Consider the following 23,479-nt stretch of genomic DNA (forward strand, 5'->3'; position numbering starts at 1 on the left):
CCCTAGAGACTGCTGATTTGATTGAGGCTGAAACTATAAAAGAAAGTGGAAACAACCGCAAAACTGATTTGTGAAGGTCTCTTTTAAAAGACCAAAACTTCTATTTCTGTCTCAGTGTATATTTTGAAATTATGAAGCTAATGGGTTTTGTGCATTTTCTTTGTGTTCTGATGTTTTGGTCAGTGGGTCTTAACTTGTACCTTACTGAGCTGTCCATGTCTAGGGCTATGTCCTCATTTTTAATGTGGATTCTTATTTAGGGGATTGATACTTGTTCCTCTGCTTTAACTTGGCATCTGTGGTTGGCCCCTGAAAACAAGCATAGAAATGTGTAAAATCGTTATCCCTGCTTCTTTGGATTAAATGAGATATTGAGATGGGCGATTTAATCAATAGATCTCATTCTGAAAATTTGCCAACATTTCCTCTGGCTCTGGGATTATCCATTTACAATTGTGAATCCTGGAAATGATATATTTTAACCAAAACTATTTTATCCAAGATTACAATTAGTAGATCTGGTTGGGGTTTTTAAACAGTCTTAAATTGCCAGATTATTAATGTTTTAGAGGAAAGTGACTAGTTACCAGGAACGCCTGTCAGTATGTGTGTTACCATGTGTGTTCTTATTGAAAGTTGCCATATTCAGTACAACAGTCTGCGATAATACTCTATTATTTATCACATAGCACCGTCTTAATTTTAACCCTTTGCAGAGTTGTCTCAGGTAATACAGAGGAACTTCAGTGAATTATTGTTTCCGTAGTTTTAACTCTTTTGCAAGAAAAATTTTAAAATGGGTATTTGAGTAAGGAAATAGATCCTTGTCCTTGGCTTGCTTAATATCCATGAGAGGTTCATCATTGAATTTCTAGGATATTGATTTAAGGCTCTAAGCCTCTGCCCTAAAGTACCAGTCTCTTGAATAGGGAAAGGACTTCTTGGTGGCTAAGTTCTATCATTATTTTTCTAGACCTGTTTTCATTCCAGAAAGCTGTAATTCCTTTCTGCAAGTCATCCAGAACAATGAAATGTGTGTATTGCTTTTTCTAGCTTTGAGCTAGAGAAGCCCCATAGATAAGGAACTGGAATTTTCATGATAATTCTTCATCTATCTCCCAAGTGGGGAGCATGTGAATAATATTTTGTTGGAGAAACTCCATCTTCTTTATCTAATAGGATCACTGTTTTTTTTACCTTTCTACTGATGTTTATTAAGATAGAGACTAAATAGTTGTTTTTTGTGTGTATGTGAAACAGGTTTATGGAAATATTGTTTTAGATTCTTCTATAATACTAAAAAGAGTATAATAAGTTTTTATTATAACTGTTCCTGAACCAGGAAGTGTGTCTCTGATTATGACCCATTCATTGGAGATAGCTATACATTATGAAATTGCTCTTCTGGATGTCCTGTTGACTAGAGATATGACCAATGTGGTATCTCCTCTTATTGGGTTCCATTGTTTTGTCCTACCATCAAGTGATTTATAAGACTGACTGTAATGTCTTTTTAGCTGTAACCTGTGGTACATTTTATAGCTTTTTCTCTATTTTAGTGACAGCTTTTGTTCCATCTGTCTAACCTGGTGATGTTATAATTATTTTTCATGTAATTACTTTTCAGAAGCATAGAATTTAAAATTTAATGTCATAATTTACAAGTATAACAGTTTTCAAAGTGAAATATTTTATTTAAACTTTGAGGCCTGCATTTCATGTTTTAGATATCAGTGTGTTAATCTGGCAGTGTTATTCCATTGAAACTAAAATTGATCAACCGAACATTGTGCTACTTTTGCTGGAAAAAAAAACAAAAACGTTTTCACAATTCATGGTCATCCAATATACCTCCAGTTTACTCCTTCATATTGAAACACATTCCCTGAAATACATTTGTGGGTTTTTTTTGTTTGTTTGTTTGTTTGCCTGCTTGCTTATTAACTTCTGTAGTTTAAGCAGAGGGTAAATTCTATACCTGTGGACTACCTTTTTAGTATCTCTCTATAAATATCCATAATTTAGACTTAACAGATCTATAACTGCTTCATGAGTAAATATTGTTCTTATAATATCTGTTTCATCTTATCTTTGGTAATTCAAAAGGTACTATTTGTTTTTTTAATTTCGAGTATGGATAATTGCAAGGTGTTAACTTTCCAGGTCAAGTAGAAGGAAATGGAAACAGAAATGGAAACTATAAGATTTTACCATTAGATACAGGCTACTCAGAACAGTGGGTATGGAGAGAACTGTACAGTTTTTCCCATATCCAGCAAATTGACATTGTCTCTCAGTCATAGATAGTATTTTCAGACAAAGTATTATATGGATTTCCTTGACAGCCAATAAGCATCTTAACCTTTTTCCCTGAAAATACTTTTTGGTTAGCTATCTAAGAATTTCTTCCTATTGCTTGACCATTATGACATTATACCCCCTCCCCCTTTTTTTTTATAAAGTTGTAGGATCTCTGAAATGAAAATAGAAAAATAGCTGTCAATGTCCTGATTGAACTTTGTTTCCCAGGTTTGTGACTGAGGGTCTTTTGCCAAGACTTGTTGGCTGTACCTGTTCGTTAACTTAATAGCATTTTTAGTTGCTTTTGGGTCATCAAAGCGAAGAGCCTAGAAAAACCTGGTGTACACTGAGTTTGTTGGTTCCAGTTTGTAGTTTTAATATGGAAACTGATGTTTACAAAGAAAGAACTTCAATCAACTGGGATTGAAAGACAAACTTATGCCTGACTTGTGTGAACACCAGACATCTTTGTCAAATTCTAATAAAGTAAACATTTTATGGAGGCAACATTTCAGTGCTTGGTGGGGGGAACATATCTATGTAGGTTCTTGAGGAAGATGGTAGAAGGAGAAGGGGACAGTGTGACAAATAAGTGAAATGAATTTTTATCCTTTGGAATATGCTTTGGTATGTAAGGTTACATCAAGTATTTCAATAAATATGGATAAAGTTGTTGATGATCTTTGACTCAAGAGAAATATTTTTATTACATAATTGAACTAATCTAAGTAGTTTATAAGAAGTTAGAACAAATAATTAATTTAGCCAATACAATTTGAACACTTAATTTTTACCCAACATGGAGATAATTTATTTACTGAAGAAAATTTACACATTTAAAAATCTCAAAACTGGTTTGGTTTGGTTGATTGTATAACTATAATTTGTGCCTATTTTGTATATTTGGCATTTCATGCATCAGACCTTCAGAAAAACAAATAATACAATTACAGAAGGGCAGTTGGGGAGGCATGTGGAATTTTATCCTGCAGTCATATCCATGCTGGTGAGAAATTCTTATAGAGATATGCTTTTATCTTACAGAGATGGTTCTGATATACTGGGGCAAGAATATTCCAAGGAATATATTTAATTTTATCTACAGTTGCTATTCTAATCTGAGGCAAACAAACTTAGTTATATTATTCTAAAACCATCAGAGGCATCATGATGCTGGTGGTAAGAAGCAGAGATTTGTAAGAGATACAATAAGTCTACTGTAATGAGGGCACTTAGCTCCATGATCTTAAAACTTAAAGCTGACTGACAGAAGTCATGATGTTATATTCATGGTCTTGAACTTTTGCTGAAATCTTTAACTGTCATTTTCCTACATGAATTCTTTTTTGCATATCTAAAAGGGAAATTTAATGTCCCTGTGCACAGATTGTATCCTCTTTTTGTGTTCAAATTTAATTCATAAAATAATTCCCAGATAGAAAGGAAAATAGAGTTCTGTAGAAATATTGAAATATTTATTTGAATAAATATTGTGGTTTCAATTAAGAGTTTCAGATATAAAGTGACGAAAACTCCAAGCATACATGTGCCTTGGTTATTCAAAGCCTATGTGGGATCAGTAAAAGGATTATGGATAAGGGTGAAATTAAATGAAGGCTGAGTCCTGACCTGTGAACAATACCTCAGAGGGGAAAAAGGAGGTCAGTAATTTTACTTTCAAGTGTCTTGTTTGTTCCATGGAACAGTTAATAAACATTCAAACTCAAATATTAATTTTGGCTTTTTATTAGAAATTTGGAAGTTTATACATTAAAACATCTGTAATATATTGAACACCTACCCTACTGTCTACATAGAATGAAAAGTAAGTTTTAGAAATTAAGAACACAAAACACGTGATTTACACATGATGAAAGTGCTTAGCCACATCTCACTCTCTGATTTAAATATTCCTCTCATTCTTCTTTCTAATATTTTTAGGATGTTAGAAGATCAAAGTCAAGTTAACAATGTGAACAAATTTAGCTCAGCACAATTGAGAAAAAAATAATGATTGTCCAGTTGAAGATGAAGAAATGGTAAACGGAAGTAGAAGAGGCTGTTGGGAAAGTTTCTTCTGATGACACATTGCTTCTTTGAATAAATCTTTGTGTCGACTAAAACCTTGCCTATGATTTCTCTATTGTAAGCTCAAAGTCCTTGAAATTACTTTAAATCTTTCCTAAGCATCGTGAAAAGGTATCAGTGGAATTCCTCTCACTGCTGATATACTGAGACACCACATACATACATGGGACTTTTTAGCCAGAAGACCCAACTTTTATGTATCTTTATTACTACATCTTTAATACAAGGCTGACTGTTTATATAGTCTGTTGCCAGAGACTGTGATGGCAGGTGGACAATCTGGGGGACATTTTAGAATTTGTCTAACCAAGAATTCCATTTGTCTTAGTGATATGATTGTCAAACTGTTAGTGCCACATTTTTAAAGTGGTGTCCAAGAGCCTGAGGGCCTTATGTTTATAGATGCCACCTATAAATGTAGAAACAAGCAAAGACTCCTCCATTAGAGATCAGCCATTAAAGACCAGCCTGGGATCTCACCTGGGTGACTAGTCAGAACTGGAACTCCTGATATTCTCCTGCACATAGTTAAGAACTGCCACAGAAATGCTAAAGCACATAATCAAAGTGAAAATGATTGTTCTATGAAAAGGCTTCTCCTGGAAGCTTGATGTAGTGGAAAGAATAACAATTAACTTTTAAATCTGTAGTTTAGTTTCAGCTTTGCCTGTAGCTAGCTATTTGGCAAATTGCTTCAATACTCAATGCTCATTTCCAAAAATCAGGGAATTGAGCCATGTTATTTCACAAGTCTGTATTTTGGATCACCTTTGGATGATATTTTATGTACAGCAAAATGTATATAGCTCAATGAGTGCTTATACCCAAGTTACCACCACTCAGATCAAAATGCAGAATATTTATGTCATCCTAGTAAGTTCCCTTTTGGCCCTTCCAATAATACTATCTCTGAACTAGAATAACTGCTATGACTTTTATCATCATAAATTAGCTTTGTGTATATTTAATTTCATATAAATGGAATAATTCCTTACCTACTCTTTTGTATCTGTCTTTTGCTCAGCTTTCCTCAATCAGTGTTTTTGACTTTCATCTAGGTGTTATATTTATCAGTAGGATTTTTTTAAAAAACATTGCAGTGTATTATGACGTTGTGTGAATATATCACAGTTTATTTATCTGTTCCTTGGTTGATTGTTTCCAGCTTTTGGTTATCATGAATAAAGCTGCTATAAACATTTTTTAACATATGCATTCATTTCTCTTGGGCACATAATTTCTTATTGGGAATTTCTTGTCCCAAGGAATGAATATGTTTATTAGGAACTGCCAAAAAGTATTTTAAAATGACTATACCATTTTATAGTCTTAACAGCAATGTATTAACATTTGGTTTGCTCCAGATTCTCATTATCACTTGATATTGTCCATCTATCTTAGTCATTCTAGTTAAGGTTAGTTGTGATTTTAATTTACTTTTCTCTGAAGAATAGTGATACTGAGCACCTTCTCCTATACTTATTCACCATTTGAATGTCTCCTTTTGTAATACATTTATCAAATCTTTTGTCCATTTTTGTAGCATCTGTCTTTATTGAATTCCAGGAGTACTTTTGATATTCTAGAAATAAATCTTTTATCAGCTGTATGTATTGCAGATATTTTCTTCCTGTAAGTTACTTGCCTTTTCACTTTCTTAGTGATGTCTTTTGAGAAACAGAAGTCCAGTTTTTTCCAAGCTTTTATGTTTGTGTTTTGTGTCAGAATTTTCCCTTTTCCTCAGTCTTGAAGTCAGGCTCCCTTCTAGAAATAGTATAGTTTTGGCCTTCACATTTAGGTCTCTTATCCATTTCAAATTATTTTTTGTGGGATGTGACAGAGATCAAGGTTCAGTTTCTTCAGTCCTGCTATCCAGTTGATTCAGCACTATTTATCAGACAGACTTTCCTTTCCCCTGATGAATTTCATTGATGCCGGGTTTTTTTGGAATCATGATTTTTCCTGGATTTTCCATTCTGTTCCATTGATCTCTATCTATCTTTATACCATGCTATCCTAATTACTGTAGGTTTTAGTAACTTCTGAAAACCTTTGTTCTTCTTTATGACTATCTTGGTTATTCTTCATTCTTTGAATTTTCCACATACAGACATATCACGGTTTTCCAGATTATGATCCACAGACCCTTGGGTGTCCCCAAGACTCTTTTAAGGGTCTCTGAGCTCTTTTCATAATAATTTTAAATCATCATTTGACTTTGTTTTGTGTACCATGTTGACATTTTGGTCAAATGGTGCAGAAACAATGCTGGATTAAATTTAGCACAATAAAGGCAGTTGCACCTAACTGTGGGAGTGGGCACTGCTATCCATTAACAGTTTCACAAAAATAAAATTCATGTTCACTGTTTACTTAAGAAGGTCACAAATCAGTAACCTAACTTTACAGTCACAGGAACTAGAAAAAGAAGTGTAAACTAAACTCATAGTGAACAGGAGGAAGAAAATAATAAAGACTAGAGCAGAGATAAATAAAATCGAGACTAGAAATACAATAATCAGTGAAACCAAAAGTTGTTTCTTTGAAAAGTTCAATGAAATTGACATGACTCTTGCTAAACTGACAGTAAAAACAAAGAGATGCAAATAACTAAAATCAGAAGTGAAAATACAGGCATTACTATTGACCTTTCAGAAATAAAAAGGATTATAAGATTCTGTGAGCAATTGTATGTCAGCAAATTAGATAATCTGGAAAAATTCTTGGAAACAATCTACCCAAACTCAGGAAGAAGTAGAATAACCTCAACAGACCAAGAACATGTAAATAATCAGTAATCAAATCAGTCATTGAAAACCTCCCAACAATGGAAAATCCACAGCAAACATCATACTCAAAGGTGAAAGGCTAAATACTTTCCTACTGTTATCAGAACAAGAAAAGGATGTCCACTTTCACCACTGCTGTTCAACATTGTACTGGATGTTCTAGCTAGCAAAGAAAATAAGTAAATTAAATAAAAGTCACCTAAATTGGGAAAAAAGTAAAAATATCAGTATTTACAGTGACATGATCTTCTCTATATAGAAAATCCCAAAGAATCCACAAGGAAGATGCCAGAGTTAATAAAGAAATTCAGCAAAGTTGTAGGATGCAAGATCAACATGCAAAAATAAATTGTGTTTCTATACTCCAGGTATGGATAATCCAAAAAGGAAATCAAGAAAGCAATTTCATTTACATTAGTATCTGAAAGACTCAAATATCTAGGAATAAGTTCAACCAAGGTTGTAAAAGACTTGTACATTGAAAACTATAAAACATTGCTGAAAGAAATTGAAGAATACCTAAAAAAATTGAAAGACAGTGTTCATGGGTTGGGAAGACTTGATATTAAGATGTCAGTACCACCTACAGAGATTTACAGATTAAACACAATTCCCATAAAAATTTCAACAGTTTGGAAAAAAAACAGCCATCAAGTTTATATGAAAGGAAAAAGGTCCCAGATAACCAAAACAATGTTGAAAAAGAACAAAGTTGGAGGACTCACACTTCCCAATTTTAAAACTTATTACAAAGCTGCAGTAACCAAGCGTTGGTACTTGCACAAGGTTACACATAATGACCAATGGAATAGAACTGAAGTCCAGAAATAAACTCACTTATCTCTGGCCAATTGATTTTCTACAGGAGTGCCAAGTCTTTGGAGAAAGAATAATCTCATCAACAGTTGGTGCTGGGAAAACTAGATATCCACAAGCAAAAGAATGAAGGTGGACCCTTACCTCATATTAGATGCAAAAAAATAATTCAAAATGGATAAAGGACCTACATAAGCTAATAAAACCATAAAAATCCTAAAAGAAAACATAGGGAAGCATCTTCAGGATCCTGGGTTAGGCAGTGCTTTCTTAGGTTTCACACCAAAACCACAAGGAACAAAGGAGAAAATAGATAAAATTGGACTTCATCAAATTTTAAAACTTTTGTGTGTGAAAGGACATTGTCAAGAAAGGGAAAAGACAACTTACAGAATGAGAGGAAACATTTGGAAATCATATGGCTGTATAAAGAAATCCCAAAATTCAACAAGTCAAACTCCTTTAACTCAACAAGAGAAATTCAACCCAGTTTTAAAAATGGGTAAAGGATTTGAATAGAAATTTCTCCAAAAATATATACAGATGGCCAATAAACACATGAAAAAAAAGAGTTCAATAACATTAGCTATTAGGGAAATAAAAACCACAAGATAACCACTTCACACTCACAGGATTGCTATTTTAAAACTGAAAATAACAAATGTTGTAAGAATTCAGAGACGTAGGAACCTCGGTGGATTGCTGGTGGGAATGTTAAATGGTGCAGCAACTGAGGAAGACAGCTTCGTTGGCCATCAGAAAGGTAAACAGAATTACCATATGATCCAGCAATACCATTCTTGGGTATAGATTAAAAAGGAATTGAAAATAAGGACTCGAACAAATATTTCCAGCTTCAGAGCAGTGATGATCATAGCAGTATTACTCAAAATAGGCAAAAAATTGGAGAAAATCAAAGTGTCCATCAACAGATGAATGTATAAATAAAATGTGGTATGCATAAAATGGAATATTACTCAGCCATAAAATAGAATGAAGTGCTTATACATTCTACTACATGGATTAAGTTGGAGACACCATGTTTAGTGAAATAAACCAGACACATGAGGACAAACATTGTATGATTCCACTTACATGGAAATGCCAAGCCAATACACACAGGTAGTAGATACAGGTTACCAAGTGCTAGGAGTAGGAGTGGGGAGGAGGGAGTGGGAAGTTATCACTTGATGGGTACAGAGTTTCTGTTTGAAGTGATAAAAAAGGTTTCAATAGTGGATGATGGTATTGGTAGCCCAATACTGTGAATGTAATTAATATCCCTAAACCATACACGTGATAGTGGTTAATATAGGAAATTTTATTTTGTATATGTTACCACAATAAATCATTAATTTTAATAATAAATTTTATTTATTTAAATTCTTATATATTTTTAAGATCTTTTTTAATATTTCCCACATCAAAATTGAATGAATGTTGTATAACCTATAATGGTTTTCTTGAGGAAATGCACTTGAGTGATTGTTAAGAGTTGTAAAGTGAAGTAGCAACTATTTTCATGAAATACTGTTTGTACTTGAAAGAACCTGTGTTTATTCAGACCTGAGTATTTGGCAGAAATTTTCTCAAAAATAAAGTAAACTGTCACTTTAAGGAAAATACATGACAATATTTTTTACCAATGATAAAGTTGTAGCTTTCAGTTGAAAATTGAAATTGGGAAACCTTGTGTCCACCAGTATATGCTAACATTCATCAAGTTCCCCATATATAAAGACATTTCTGATGAGATATATGGTGGTTTTTAAAATATTGTATAATAAAATATATCAACATTTGGAAGATCTGCTGTATTTTCCAAAGGAACAAATTCATGATGTTAGAAAATCAAGCATGGGTAAATATTCATTCCAAGTGCAGGATAGGCCAGAAATGTTAACAGAGTACAAAAAGTTAACTGATGTGCTTTCAAATTCAACACAGCACCCAACTTTTAAGAAACCACCACATGGGAAGTGTTCATGTCATATCAAAGAAGAATATCCTCAGAATTTGAGTAGGCTATTAATATGCCCTCTCCTTTTCCAGTTACATATTTGAATGATGCCAACTTTTCTTTACATACTTCAACCAAAACAAAAATTTCATACAAATTGTTTTTTATTCCCCAAAACAATAAAATGAAAAAATGTCATTTTCCTCATGGTTATCTGGATTGGAAAACCTTTTTTCTAAGAAACATGTTAATACCTAAAGGACTTCTTATTGTTTTTAAATGAAATAATATATAAACATTTTTACATGTCCCAGTTTTTATTTCTAATATGGTCAGTATCAATAGATATAACCCATATAAACCAAAGCTCTTTGTGGTTCCCAATAATTTTTAAATTAATTATATATTCATAACAGTTTTAGGTTTATAAAAATATTGGACATAAAGTACAGAGTTCCCAATTACCACACCTCCCACCCCATACACATACTGTATTCCCTACTATTAACATCTTATATCAGTGTGTAGTACATTTTTTACAATAGGTGAACCAATATTGATATATTAGTAACTAATGTTACCTTAGGGTTCACTCTTTATACATTTCTGTGGGTTTTGATAAAGGCATAATGTCATGTATCCACCATTGTGGTATTATGTAAATAGTTTCACTGCCCTAAAAATTGCCCTGTGCTCTTCCTATTGATCCCTCTCCTCCCCCCACCCCTAAACCCATGGCAACCACTGATCTTTTTACTCCCTCTGTATTTTTGCCTTTTCCACAGTGTCATATCATTAGAATCATACAGTACCTCACTTTTTCAGACTGGCTTCTTTGACTTAGCAATATGCCTTTAAGGTCCCTCTATGTTTTTTTATGGCTTGGCAGCTTATTTCTTTTTAGCACTAAATAATATTCCATTGTATGGATTTGCCATAGTTTGTATTTCCATTCACATATGGAAGGGCATTTTGGTTGCTTCCAGTTTTGGGCAGTTATGAATAAAGTTGCTATAAACATTCAAGTCCAGGTTTTTGCTTTGACAAAATGTTTGAACTCCTTTGGGTAAATACCTAAGAGCACAACTGCTGGATTATATACTAAGCCTATGTTTAGCTTTATAAGAAACTGACAAACTTACAAAGTGGCTACACATTTTGCATTTACATCCTCAATGATTTTTAATAGTGCTAAGGAGTCTTTAGTCAAAAAATGCTTGCAAACTACTGATCTACACTCTCCTCCTATACACATACACACATTAATATCTCCTTGTTCATCTCTGTAGAAATTCAGGTGAGATTCTGGGATGCCATTGAATCTGTAGATCAAATTTCAGAGAATTTTGCAACTTAATAATATTGAGTCTTCCAATACATAAACTTGCTCCCACTAGCCATTAATTTAGACCTTGTTTAATTTATCCCAATATTTGATAAGTTTTATTATTGAAGTCCTATAAATCTTTCATAGAATTTATTTCTATTTTATTTTTATGCCATTGTAAATAGTGTATTCTAGTTCATTTTGAATTGTTTCTTTCTAGCATATAGAATGCAGTACATTTTTGTATATTATTAAACATGTATCCAGAAACCTTTCTAAATTCATTAATCCTAATAGATTCGTTTGGCTTTTCTACTATGCAATCATGTTATATGCAAATAAAAATGGTTTTATTTATTTCCAGTCTTTGTACCTTTTATCTCCCACCCCATCCCCATTGTACTTGCTTGGACCTCCAGTACAATGTTGAATAGATGGGATGATATTTTGAGCATCCTTGTCTTCTCAACCTTAGAGGAAAAGTATTCAGTATTTCACTATTATGTATAAAGTTAGCTGTAGGTTTTCATATCACATTGACAAAGTTTCCTATATTGGAATGATGAAAAAATAGACAAAATTCATAAAAGAACCAAATGGACATTTTAGAACTGAAAAATATATCTGATTTAAAGAATTCATTGGATGCCTTAACAGCAGACTGGGCACATAGAAAATCATCAGGATTTCAAAAAAATTAAAAAGTGGTCAATACTAAAGTAGAGAAAGTGAAAAAATTATGAAATAAAACAACTAAGTAGAAGAGTTATTTGGGGCAATATAATACAGTCTGGCATATGTAATCATTACATATTTGGAAGAAAAGGAGAAGAGAATAAATATATGAAGATTGAATGGCTGAGAATTTTCCAAAATTAATGAAAGACATCAACTCAAAGTTTCAAAGTCAGTAAACCCAAATAGGATAAATAACAAAGAAAAACACACCTAGTCATATCACAAACAAACTGTTGAAATCCAAAAATAATGACAATTTTAGTAAGCCTACTTTGTTAGGCTCATATTTGAGTGGTGATTTAGAATTTTTTTTTAACTCAAAATTGGAAAATTAGGAGAATGATTTTTAAATTTCTTTGGCAGTTTGAAATCCCTGCTTCCCAATGATCAAGAGCTTTATGGGGAATCTTCAAGAGTTTTGCCAATAGTTAGAAAAAAATAGAAATGGGAAACCAGCAACTATGTGCCCAACACTGTGCTAGGTATTTTCACTTACCTTATCTCATTTAATCTTACTTAATTAGAATCACAGGTCCTTATCAGAAATATGCAGAGTGGGACCTACAACAACTAGTTTCTGATACTTAGAAGTATTTAAAGTGAATTATGGTGACACCTCAGATAAGTCCAAATATCCTTCTACTCTGCCTGATCAAATATTCATTTCGAAACACTATTCTGAAATGAATCAGGAGGAAGTTGAAGCAAATCAACTATTCAGGTGGTGAAAATGTGTGAATGCAGCAGGCAGATGAAGTTCCAGTCTGATGAATTCCCAGTTTGTCCTTATTGCTTCGGGCAATAACTAGCAGACCTAACTAGTCACTGACTTTCCATTTCTGGCATTGATAGGACTGAAAATTCTTAGTGTCACAGATACTTGAAAGCTGTTCCTATTAGAGTGAATACAAACAGCGCTAGAAGGTCCTTATTGCATAGAGGTGTAATCAATATGGTCTGGAGTTCTTGACCTGAGCCTTTAATTATCTGGATGTTATTAAGGTAGCGTGTTACAGAAAATGCCCATATTCAGAACTCTGGTGCCAAGTTGTGAATGGAGAGGAGAAAAACAGAGGCTTTGTCCTGTCCCTCAACACCAAATTAAAAATTTTTTTCATTCACCCAAATACCTGGACTTGAAGTGAGGTTTTAAATAATAACACACTTGAGTTTGAGCTTTTCCTGTAACTAAGTTGTCTGCTGAAAAAAGAAATTGGGGAAGCAGATTTTATGGTATTGATGATCTATGGGCAGGAATGAGTAGGAGATGACATTGGTAGCAATTCCTAAGTAGCTATTTGTGCCAGTGTGTTCAGGTGTTTTGTGATTGGGATTGCTTTGCCACGTGACAGCAGTAAAAGACATATGCCTTAAGACATATGTCTTTGTTTGCCAAAAGCTGCCAATGTAAAATACCAGAAATGGGTTGGCTTTTGTAATGGGAATTTATTAGGGTAGAGGCTTAAAATTCCAAGGCTGTGAAAATGTCCAAATCAAGTCATCATCAAAGATGCTGTCTCACCCAAGATGGGGTGCTGGCAATCCTGGACTCCTGTCAAGGGACAAGGCTAAATGGTGGCTGGTCTCTGCCTTCTTCTTCAGGCTCAATTTCTCCCCTAGCTCAGCTATGGGCATATCAGGCATATGGCTCCTCTCTTCCCTCTCCTTGTTGCTTCAGCTTCAGCTGCTCAGCTGACTGCAGCTTCTGGCATGTCTCTCAGCCTCTTAGGGTTTCTCTGTCTTTCTATGCCTGCAGGCAATTCTGGAGTCCTTTCTGACATGACAGTATCAAATGGCTGCTCTCTTTCTCTCTGTGTCTCTGTGTGTTTTCTCCCATTTATATGACTCCAGCAAGAGGGCTGAGACCTACCCTGTGTCACCTCTCACTGAAGTACTCCTATCAAAGGCCCTTAACTGAATTCAGTCCCTTCAAAGGTGATTTAATGGCATCTTGAGTCTTAAATAAATCCATTTGACTTTGGTGTTCTAAGAAAATTGGAAAGACCACAGTTACTCTGTTAAAGCTGTTAAATCAATAATTAAGATTATTGAATGAATTCTAAAGAACACCAAAAGTTTTACTTGAAAATTGAATTGGAGAAGCAGATGTAGCTCAAGTGGTTGAGTACCTGCTTCCCATGTAGGAGGTCCTGGGTTCTATCCCCAGTACCTCCTAAACACAAAATAACCGAACAGGGAAAAAAACCAACTCTCATTGGGGAATGGATGTAGCTCAGTGGTTGAGTGCCTGCTTCCCTTGTATGAGGTCCTGGGTTCAATCCCCAGTACCTTCTAAAAAAAATTGAACTCAGCAGTTAGTAATGTCCTCTTTTTTTTTTTTTTAAGATTTATTTTTTTTTATTTCTCTCCCCACCTCCCCCCCCCCCGGTTGTCTGCTCTCTGTGGCCATTCGCTGTGTGTTCTTCTGTGACTGCTTCTATCCTTATCAGCGGTACCGGGAATCTGTGTTTCTTTTTGTTGTGTCAGTTCTCCGTGTGTGTGGTGCCATTCTTGGGCAGGCTGCACTTTCCCTTGTGCTGGGCTGCTCTCCTTACGGGATGCACTCCTTATGCGTGGGACTCCCCTACACAGGGGACACCCCTGCGTGGCACAGCATTCCTTGTGCACATCAGCACTGCACATGGGCCAGCTCCACATGGGTAAAGGAGGCCCGGGGTTTGAACCGTGGACCTCCCATGTGGTAGGGGTATGCCCTATCCATTGGACCAAGTCCACTTTCCAGTAATGTCCTCTTTAGATGAGTTTATGTAGTTTTCACATAAAGAATGTTTGCACTATTGAGAAAGAAAAACTCTTTCACCCTATTATTTCTCTCTACCTAAAAGTAACACTTAAGGCAGTCACAGTGAACCCTTTGACATTGTCCTATCAGGCTGCCTTTTCCTTTTCCTTTGTCAGCAATTCTCAGCCATGATGGAACAGTTCTAATTATAGTTTTTTAATATCCATGAGAGGGGCCCAATTTCTGAATCATAGGGACTAACCTAGGGAGACCTTAGTGAAATTTTTGTTTGCCTTAAAACCTGTTCTTAATCTTACGCTTTATCCCAGTCCACCCATTTGATTAAATTATTACTTTCCCCTCTGTTCTTAAACTTTTACTATTGTGTTTATCACCTCATATTAAAGTTAGTTGCGTACCATTTCCCATTCTAGTCTGTGAGTTCATCTTTCTACTCCCCAAGCTCCCTAAATGTTTCTGACATGTGATAGGCATGCAATAAATGTTAATGAATTCAGCATTTCAGCATGGGACATTGAAACCAAATTTTTGCATTTGAGTGGAAACAATAGTTGCCTCCTAGGAGGGGAACTGAGTAGCCAGGGAACAGAAGTGAGGAGACCTCCTTTTCACCATATCGTCTTTTAGATCATATATATGTATATTACCTATGCAAAACCTAAATAGAACTCCCTTTGTAACAAGTTTTTCAGAATTTGACAGGTTACTATTGTGAGTTTTCATTGTTTATTTTCTTTACAAATGTAGAAACTAAGGCTGTCACACAGCCAGTAGGTGATAAAGCAAAGATAAGAGCCTGTGAAACTTCCATTTTTTCTAGGACACTGAAGCATCTTAGCCAAATTAGCCTGCCTTGATTTTATTCATACAATGATAATAGAATGTATATCTGACTTAAGAACTATCCTTATTTATTCTATAAATCTTACACTATATACATTACAGAAGTTACAAAATATATCCCTTCACTCTTAAACAGCACCTCTGTTTTAAGGGACCATTGGCAAACCTCTTTGATGATCTAAAAGTTTTCTTCATGAGCCACCTAGCTATCCCTGCAGCTCACAGAGACATTCTTACCCTTTACACAGTAAACATTTCTTATCAGCTAGGAAAACCACTGTCAATTAGGTAATGGTTTCTTAAACTGAAAAGGGCTTTACATTAAAGAATAGTGATTGCCCAAGGTCACATTTATTTTCCATCTACTTGTTTGAAAATCAAACAAAAGGAATAAAAGTATCCCTTTCTCTGTTTTTGGGTACAGTGAGGGGACAAAGCAGTTATTTTTCCTTTATAAATATTGTTAATTTTCAAACATGTGAAATTAAATTTCAAAATGTAGATTAAAGCTTGAAACAAACCAAAAATGCACTGATACTAAATGGACCTGACACCTTGATCTTTTGGCATGGAAGAACATATGCTTTGGGATTCCCAACGGTCCTTTTTGTAATACAATATTTATTACTATAAAGATCTAAGAACTCTTAGCCACTTTGAAACTTATAAGAGCTCTTCAAATCCCATCCTTGCTCTTGTCTAGTTTTCACATGTTAAAATTATTCTGGTTTGTTTTTTATAGTGTATTCAGAAAATAGCTCCCCATCTCAATTTCAGAATACTAATATTTGACTATTCAAATCCTTGAAAGAAAAAGCTGAGATTTGAAAGCAGACCTAGGAGATTTGCTTTGCTTTGCTTTGCTTGTCCCTAATGTTTGGTGACTACAGGATCTGTAAGTGGTTCCACTATATGCCTGTTTTTTGATCTGCAAAATGGTACCTAAAACTTTGTCTTCTGTTTGGTTGACATGACCAAAATATTAATAAATTGAAAGGCTTGTGTTATGGAACCTCCATCAACTCCTGCTGTTGATAATGATTAATGTTGATAGTGTTGATTTTCACTATAGTTTGCTTTCACTCATGTAGATTCAAAAATAGAAAAAGAAATGATCAAAAGAACCTCCATGAGTATAGTACTATTAATATTCACAAAAATAGCTACATGCACATTCATAGTTATCCTTGGCAGAGATGAAATTATTTTGAGTTTGAGTTTGAAAATTAAAATAAATTGCTATAATTTTGAATACTGTTCTTCCATACATAAAAGGAAACCTAATTAGACTGACTTATTCTTGGAAAGTTACATAATTGAAAGTCAATAAAGGGGATATTTAGCATCTCTATTTAAATGTTGAGTTACCTGCAACCCATACACTTTTTGTGCCTATATTAAATTATATATAATATGATGAAATAATCGTGGTTTTAAGTAATATTTAAGTGCTTAAAATACTGCTAAGCATTTCAGATGTATTATCTCCTTTATTCTTAAAAATTCTATGATAAAGGTACTATTATAATTCCCATTTTTCTGAAGAAGAAAGTATGGCTGAGTACACTTACTATCTTCTACTTTCAAAGTGCCATCTGAATATTTTTGTCTACTCACTGATATGGCCAGGGTGCTTTTGGAAATATATGTCATGGTGGCCTCATGTTTGCATTAACCAAAGCATGGCATCTGTGGCACCATAGAGTGAAAACAACACAGAAGTACTATGCCATCTGCTATGCCCTGGCTGCCTCAGTCTTAACAGCGCTGGTCATGTCTAAAGGTCATCATATTGAGGAAGTTCCTGAACTTCCTTTGGTGGTCGAAGGTAAAGTTGAAGGTTACAAGAAGATCAGGGAAGCTCTTCTGCTTCTTAAGAAACTTAAAGGCCTGGAATGATATCAAAAAGTCTATACATCTCAGCAAATGAGAACTGGCAAGGGCAAAATGAGAATGTCATCACATCCAGCTCAGGCAACTGTGCATCGTCTATAATGAGGACAATATTATCATCAAGGCCATCAGAAACATCTCTAGAATTACTGTGCCTAATGTAAGCAAGCGGAACATTTTGAAACTTGCTCCTGGTGGGCATGTAAGACGTTTTCTGCATTTGGACTGAAAGTGCTTTCTGCAAGTTAGATAGCCTGTATGGCACTTGCTGTAAAGCTGCCTCTGTCAAGAGTAACTACAACCGCCCTATGCACAAGATGATGGATACAGACTTTAGCAGAATCTTGAAAAGCTGAGAGATCTAAAGAGCCCTCTGAGCACTTTGCAAGAAGATTGATAACTGAGTCCTAAAGAAGAACCCAATAAAATACCTGAGAATTCTGATGAGACTAAACTCATGGGAAGCGAATGGGGCTCAAGCTATTTGGCTACCGTCTACCATATGGGAGGTCCAGGGTTTGATTCCTGGTGCCTCCTGGTGAAGGCAGCTGACCCAAGCAGAGAGCTGGCCCACGTGGAGTCCTGGCCCATGTGGTGAGCTGGCCTGAGTGGAGCACTGACCTGCACAGAAGGGCTGACCATGCAGGAGTGCCGGCCTGCACGGCAAGCTGGCCCAAGCAGAGAGCTGGCCCAGCAAGATGCTGCAACAAAAAGAGACACAAAGGAGAGACAATAAGAGACACAGCAGATCAGGTTGCTGAGGTGGTGCAAGAGATTGAGCACCTCTCTCCCTTCCCAGAAGGTCTCAGGATTGGTTCCCCATGCCACCTAAAGAGAAGACAAGCAGACACAGAAGAATGCACAGCGAATGGACAGAGAACAAACGAGGATCAGGCAGAATAAATTAAATAAATCTTAAAAAATAAATAAACTCATATACAAAGACTATACACCAAAATACCACCTTTTGCGGGCCAGGAATAACAAACTCCAGGTGGATAAATCAGCAGCAGCACTAGAGGCCAAATTGGGAATCCCCTATTTTTATGATATTTTGGAGGGAAGGAAAACTCCACTAAAGTTACAAATGTTTTCCTTTATCAAAATGACTATTTCACTTGGAAAGTTTTGTCTTCTCTATAAAAATTCAAGAAGTTGGGTGGGCTTGATGTCTGCCTCCCCACCCACACACTCATGTTGGCAAAACTGCTGACAGTTGTAAATATAATGCCAGGCTTTTAGGAGGCAAGTCATTGCCCAAAGGTTAATTAAGACACAACTTTTCTGCTTTAGTAGAAATGAAAATAAGGACAAAATATCCTGGGCTAACTTTTTGCTATTTTACTTCATTTGTAGAGGATAGGACAAATGCTTTGGAACATCAGTAAGCACTATTTGAAGCAACCTGTGAGAACTGAGATTTATCCTTTTCAAATCTGCATTTAATCTTGTACTCCATCACTTATTGGATCAACTAGTAGCCTCATTTACTTAGGATCCATATCAGCCTATTGAGCTCCAAATCTGGTATTATATGTCACTTGTGAGATTCCTTGCATTTGCCCCTGTCTATTCCTGTTTATTAAAGGATGTTATCATAAGCATCTTCATTTTTCCCAACATCTTCATTGTCAGAGCTTTAAGGAAATGAAAAATATTCCCCTCTCCATATAAATAATAATGAAAACTTTTACTTTCTGCTTACCAGAGTAACTTTACCCAGCCCTGGAGCAGAGCATTCTTAAGGTAAGTCCATTATACGTACAGCAGCTTCTTACAGGTCCAAAAGTAAACAAGGCGGAAAACTTAAGGATTTTTTGGCCAAACCAAGTAATATTCTTTGATAGAGTACCAGGTTGTGTCATAAATCTAGTAGTAGCTGAGAATAGGAAAAGTGGTGACGTTTTTATCATCACAGGCTATATAATACATGCTTCCAGGTAACTTCCATGAGTTTCCTCCCTGCTGTTGGCTCAGCTGTGAATTTTAATGGAGCCATATCTGCACCTCCACATATTTTATCCTTTCCTTTTTATGAGAATTAAAGTAAATTAGGTGCTATTTAAATACTCTCTACTTAGGTTTATTGAAAACAACCCTGCCACAGGGCAAAGCACTTCAAAAAATGCCTTGTACCAATCCAGTTTTCCATGCAGGTGGTTAACCCTAAAATCTGTACTTTGCTTTCCTCAGATCTTTAATTTCTTTTAACCAAATGATCAGAGAAAAACTTAGGAGGAGCTCAGTTTCATTTGTGAGGTTTTCAATGAAAGTTCAGTGTAGTGTGGCTAGAAAACCAAACCCATGAAAAATCAAGACTGTGTTGACACTAGAGGGAAAACCTACAGGATTCTCTTACCTCTTGCTTTCAGTTAAAAAAAGAGAGAGAGAGAAAAAATGAAGGGTGGAAGAATTTTAGTACTGGGTACACTTTGGAAAGAAAGGGAGCTAGTCAAGTTTGGTTGAGGTCAGTTGTGGCACATTGGTGTTTTGTTTTGAAAAGATTGCCCTGGTTTTAAGAATATGTTCATTCTAGAAATTTTTGAATACAGAAAAGTGTAAAGAAGAAAATTTAAAAGCACCCAATTTCGGGAAACGGACTTTGGCCCAGTGGTTAGGGCGTCCGTCTACCACATGGGAGGTCCGCGGTTCAAGCCGTGGGCCTCCTTGACCCGTGTGGAGCTGGCCCATGCGCAGTGCTGATGCGCGCAAGGAGTGCCCTGCCACGCAGGGGTGTCCCCCGCGTAGGGGAGCCCCACGCGCAAGGAGTGCACCCATAAGGAGAGCCGCCCAGCGTGAAGGAGGGAGCAGCCTGCCCAGGAATGGCGCCGCCCACACTTCCCGTGCCGCTGACGACAACAGAAGCGGACAAAGAAACAAGACGCAGCAAAAAGACACAGAAAAAAAAAAAAAAGACAACCGGGGGAGGGGAGGGGAATTAAATAAATAAAAATAAATCTTTAAAAAAAAAAAAAAGCACCCAATTTCATTACAGAGAAGTAATCATTCTTAACATTTTGGTATATAATCTTTAAATACCTATTTTTTCCTATATAATAACCTTTTATAATAATAAACTTTAGAGAATTTTTTATATTAAAAAAAAGTTACATTGTAAGTGTAGGGGATTCCCATATAACCCACCCTCATTTTCCTCTATTAATAACATCCTACATTAGTGTGGTACATTTGTTGCAGTTGATGAACCAATACTGAAACATTGCCACTAACCAAAGTCTGTAGTTTACACTATAGTTTACACTTTGTGCTGTAGTTTTATAGGTTTTACCAAAACATGTAATGGCCTGTATCCATCTTTGCATGCAAAACAATTCCAATGCCCTGAAAAGAACTTGTTTTCCACCTATTTTTCCCTCCCTCTCCCCTCAGAACCTCTGGTAACCACTATCTTCATATTAATGTTAAAAGATCTTCCATTACTACAGTAACATTAAGTCTACTTTGGTTGGAGGTTGTGTGGTTACATTCCCCCCTTAAATTTGTTTGTTCCTCAATCTTGAGAATTTTGAGATTGTGATGCCCTCTCTGTTTCAGATTAAGAGGGGGCTTAGATCTTATGCGACAAATGGAAGGAACTGTTTTGCTTGCCATTGTAGATGCTGTTTGGTTTTTGGAATGGGACTTGTCCATCATTTTCATTTTGTTAGTTGTCCTGGGAAAGTCTGAATAACTAGAAGGTAGGTGTTGGCCACAACTTTGAAGAGATTCAGGACTCAACCAGCATATGAACAGACTGAAGTTTTAAGTCTCTGTGACATGTATTTAATAGATATAGTGCTAATGATAGGTTCAGATAAATGGAATAGAAGAATCATGTGAAGGGAAATTATAAACGAGTCTAACTCTGTTAAATTGGGGAAATAGATTATTAAGGCCCACTGAGGGGAGGCTGATTTCATGGGGTTGTGTGCCTTGCCTATAGTGTCCGGATATCTCTAGATCCCTTGGGAGCACCTGTCTTTGAGGCTTTGTTTGGCAGTTAATAAGATCTGCCTGAGACCTGCATAAGCATAACCTCTAAAATGGCCTCCGAACTCACTCTGAAGTCTCTTAGCTATAAAAACTCTCTCATTTGTATTTAATATTTCTCACTTTTGGTCAAGGCTTTTTCTTTTTTTTTTTCTTTTTTTTTTTAAAGATTTATTTATTTATTTAATTTCCCCCCCTCCCCTGGTTGTCTGTTCTTGGTGTCTATTTGCTGCATCTTGTTTCTTTGTCTGCTTTTGTTTCTTTGTCCGCTTCTGTTGTCGTCAGCGGCACAGGAAGTGTGGGTGGCGCCATTCCTGGGCAGGCTGCACTTTCTTTTCACGCTGGGCGGCTTTCCTCACGGGCGCACTCCTTGCGCGTGGGGGCTCCTCCACGCGGGGGACACCCTTGCGTGGCACGGCACTCCTTGCGCGCATCAGCACTGCGCATGGCCAGCTCCACACGGGTCAAGGAGGCCCGGGGTTTGAACCGCGGACCTCCCATATGGTAGACGGACGCCCTAACCACTGGGCCAAAGTCTGTTTCCCAAGGCTTTTTCAAATGCATCGCTGTTGGCACTTGGTATTAATCCCGCAGTGCAGGGAGGCTCATCCCCAGGAGTCATGTCCCATGTCAGGAGGAAGGTAATGAGTTTATTTGCAGCGTTTGGCATAGAGAGAGGCCTTATTTGAGAATCAAGGAGATTTTCAGGAGTTAACTCTTGGGCTTTAGTTGTTATTAGGCTAAGTTTCAATTTTACAGGAATAAGGTTCATAAGTACAAGCATTAATATTAAAGCCTTGGCACATTGGCCTGTTTTCTTTTATTAGGTACTGCCTATATACTCCAGAGATTTTTGCCACTCTATCTGAGAAAGCAGCAAGACTCTACAGGATGAGAGTTTAATGTTTTGTTGGTTACTGTGTGGGTCTCCACCCTCTGAGAAAACACCCTATGACAACATGAACACATTCTTATCCTGTAGAGATATGCCCCAGGTGCACCCATCCCCACAGAAACCCCAACCCCCAAGACCTTCCACCAGTGATTGTTTCCTGCCACGGATCTCGAAAGAACACTCCCACAATTGTAATTCTCAACCACAATCCTCAGAGTCCCCAGAGTTCACTGACTCACACATTACAGGAACAGGTGTGTATATTTTAAGTTGAGAATATATTAAACTGTATTTTATAACTTGCAGATATATATCATCAGCATATTTCCTTCAAGTCATTCAATGTTTCTGAAAACATGAATATTCTAATGGTTATATGATCTGAGTTAATTTTTGGATCAGGTATGAGATAGGGGTCCTTTTTCTTTCTTTTGGCTATGGATATCCAGTTCTTTCATCACCATTTGTTGAATGGACTGTTCTGCCTGAGCTGTGTGGGTTTGACAGGCTAGTCAAAAATCACTTGACCATACATGTGATGGTTTGTTTCCGAACCATCAATTTGGTTTCATTGGTCTGTGTGTCTGTCTTTTTGCCAGTACCATGCTATTTTTACCACTATAGCTAGGTAATATAATTTAAAGTCTAGAGAGGAGAGTTTGCTTTTCCTTTTTAAGATGTTTCTGGCTATTCAGGACCACTTACTCTTCCAAATAAATTTGGTAATCGTGTTTTCAATTTTTAAAAAATGCTATTGGACTTTTTATTGGGGTTGCATTGAATCTGTATATCAATTTGAGTAGAATTGACATCTTAATGATATTTAGTTTTCTAATCCATGAGCATGGAATGTTCTTCTAGTTATTTAGGCCTTTTTTTATTTCTTTTAATATTGAGTTGCAGTTTTCTGAATACAAGTGCTTTACACTGTTGGTTAAGTTTATTCCTGACTATTTGAGTTTTATCTGTCATATTTTATTTTCACGACTCGTTTGACACTTTTAGTTAACTTTTATTGATATAATCTTCATTTCTAGACTCTCTTCTAGGCCTCTCTCTTTTCTTTTCAAGTTCT

The 23,479-nt window shown here is 36.0% G+C and overlaps 1 protein-coding gene and 1 pseudogene across 12 annotated transcripts in view; both read left to right on the forward strand.

Annotated features, from left to right (window-relative positions):
* Positions 1 to 23,479, forward strand: part of BCAS3 (BCAS3 microtubule associated cell migration factor) — a 586,860-nt gene that overhangs the window by 298,831 nt on the left and 264,550 nt on the right. The window lies entirely within an intron of this gene.
* LOC139437214 (large ribosomal subunit protein uL4 pseudogene) lies at positions 5,200 to 22,300 on the forward strand (annotated as a pseudogene).

Source organism: Dasypus novemcinctus, chromosome 21 (genome assembly GCF_030445035.2).
Source record: "Dasypus novemcinctus isolate mDasNov1 chromosome 21, mDasNov1.1.hap2, whole genome shotgun sequence".
NCBI lineage: Eukaryota > Metazoa > Chordata > Mammalia > Cingulata > Dasypodidae > Dasypus > Dasypus novemcinctus.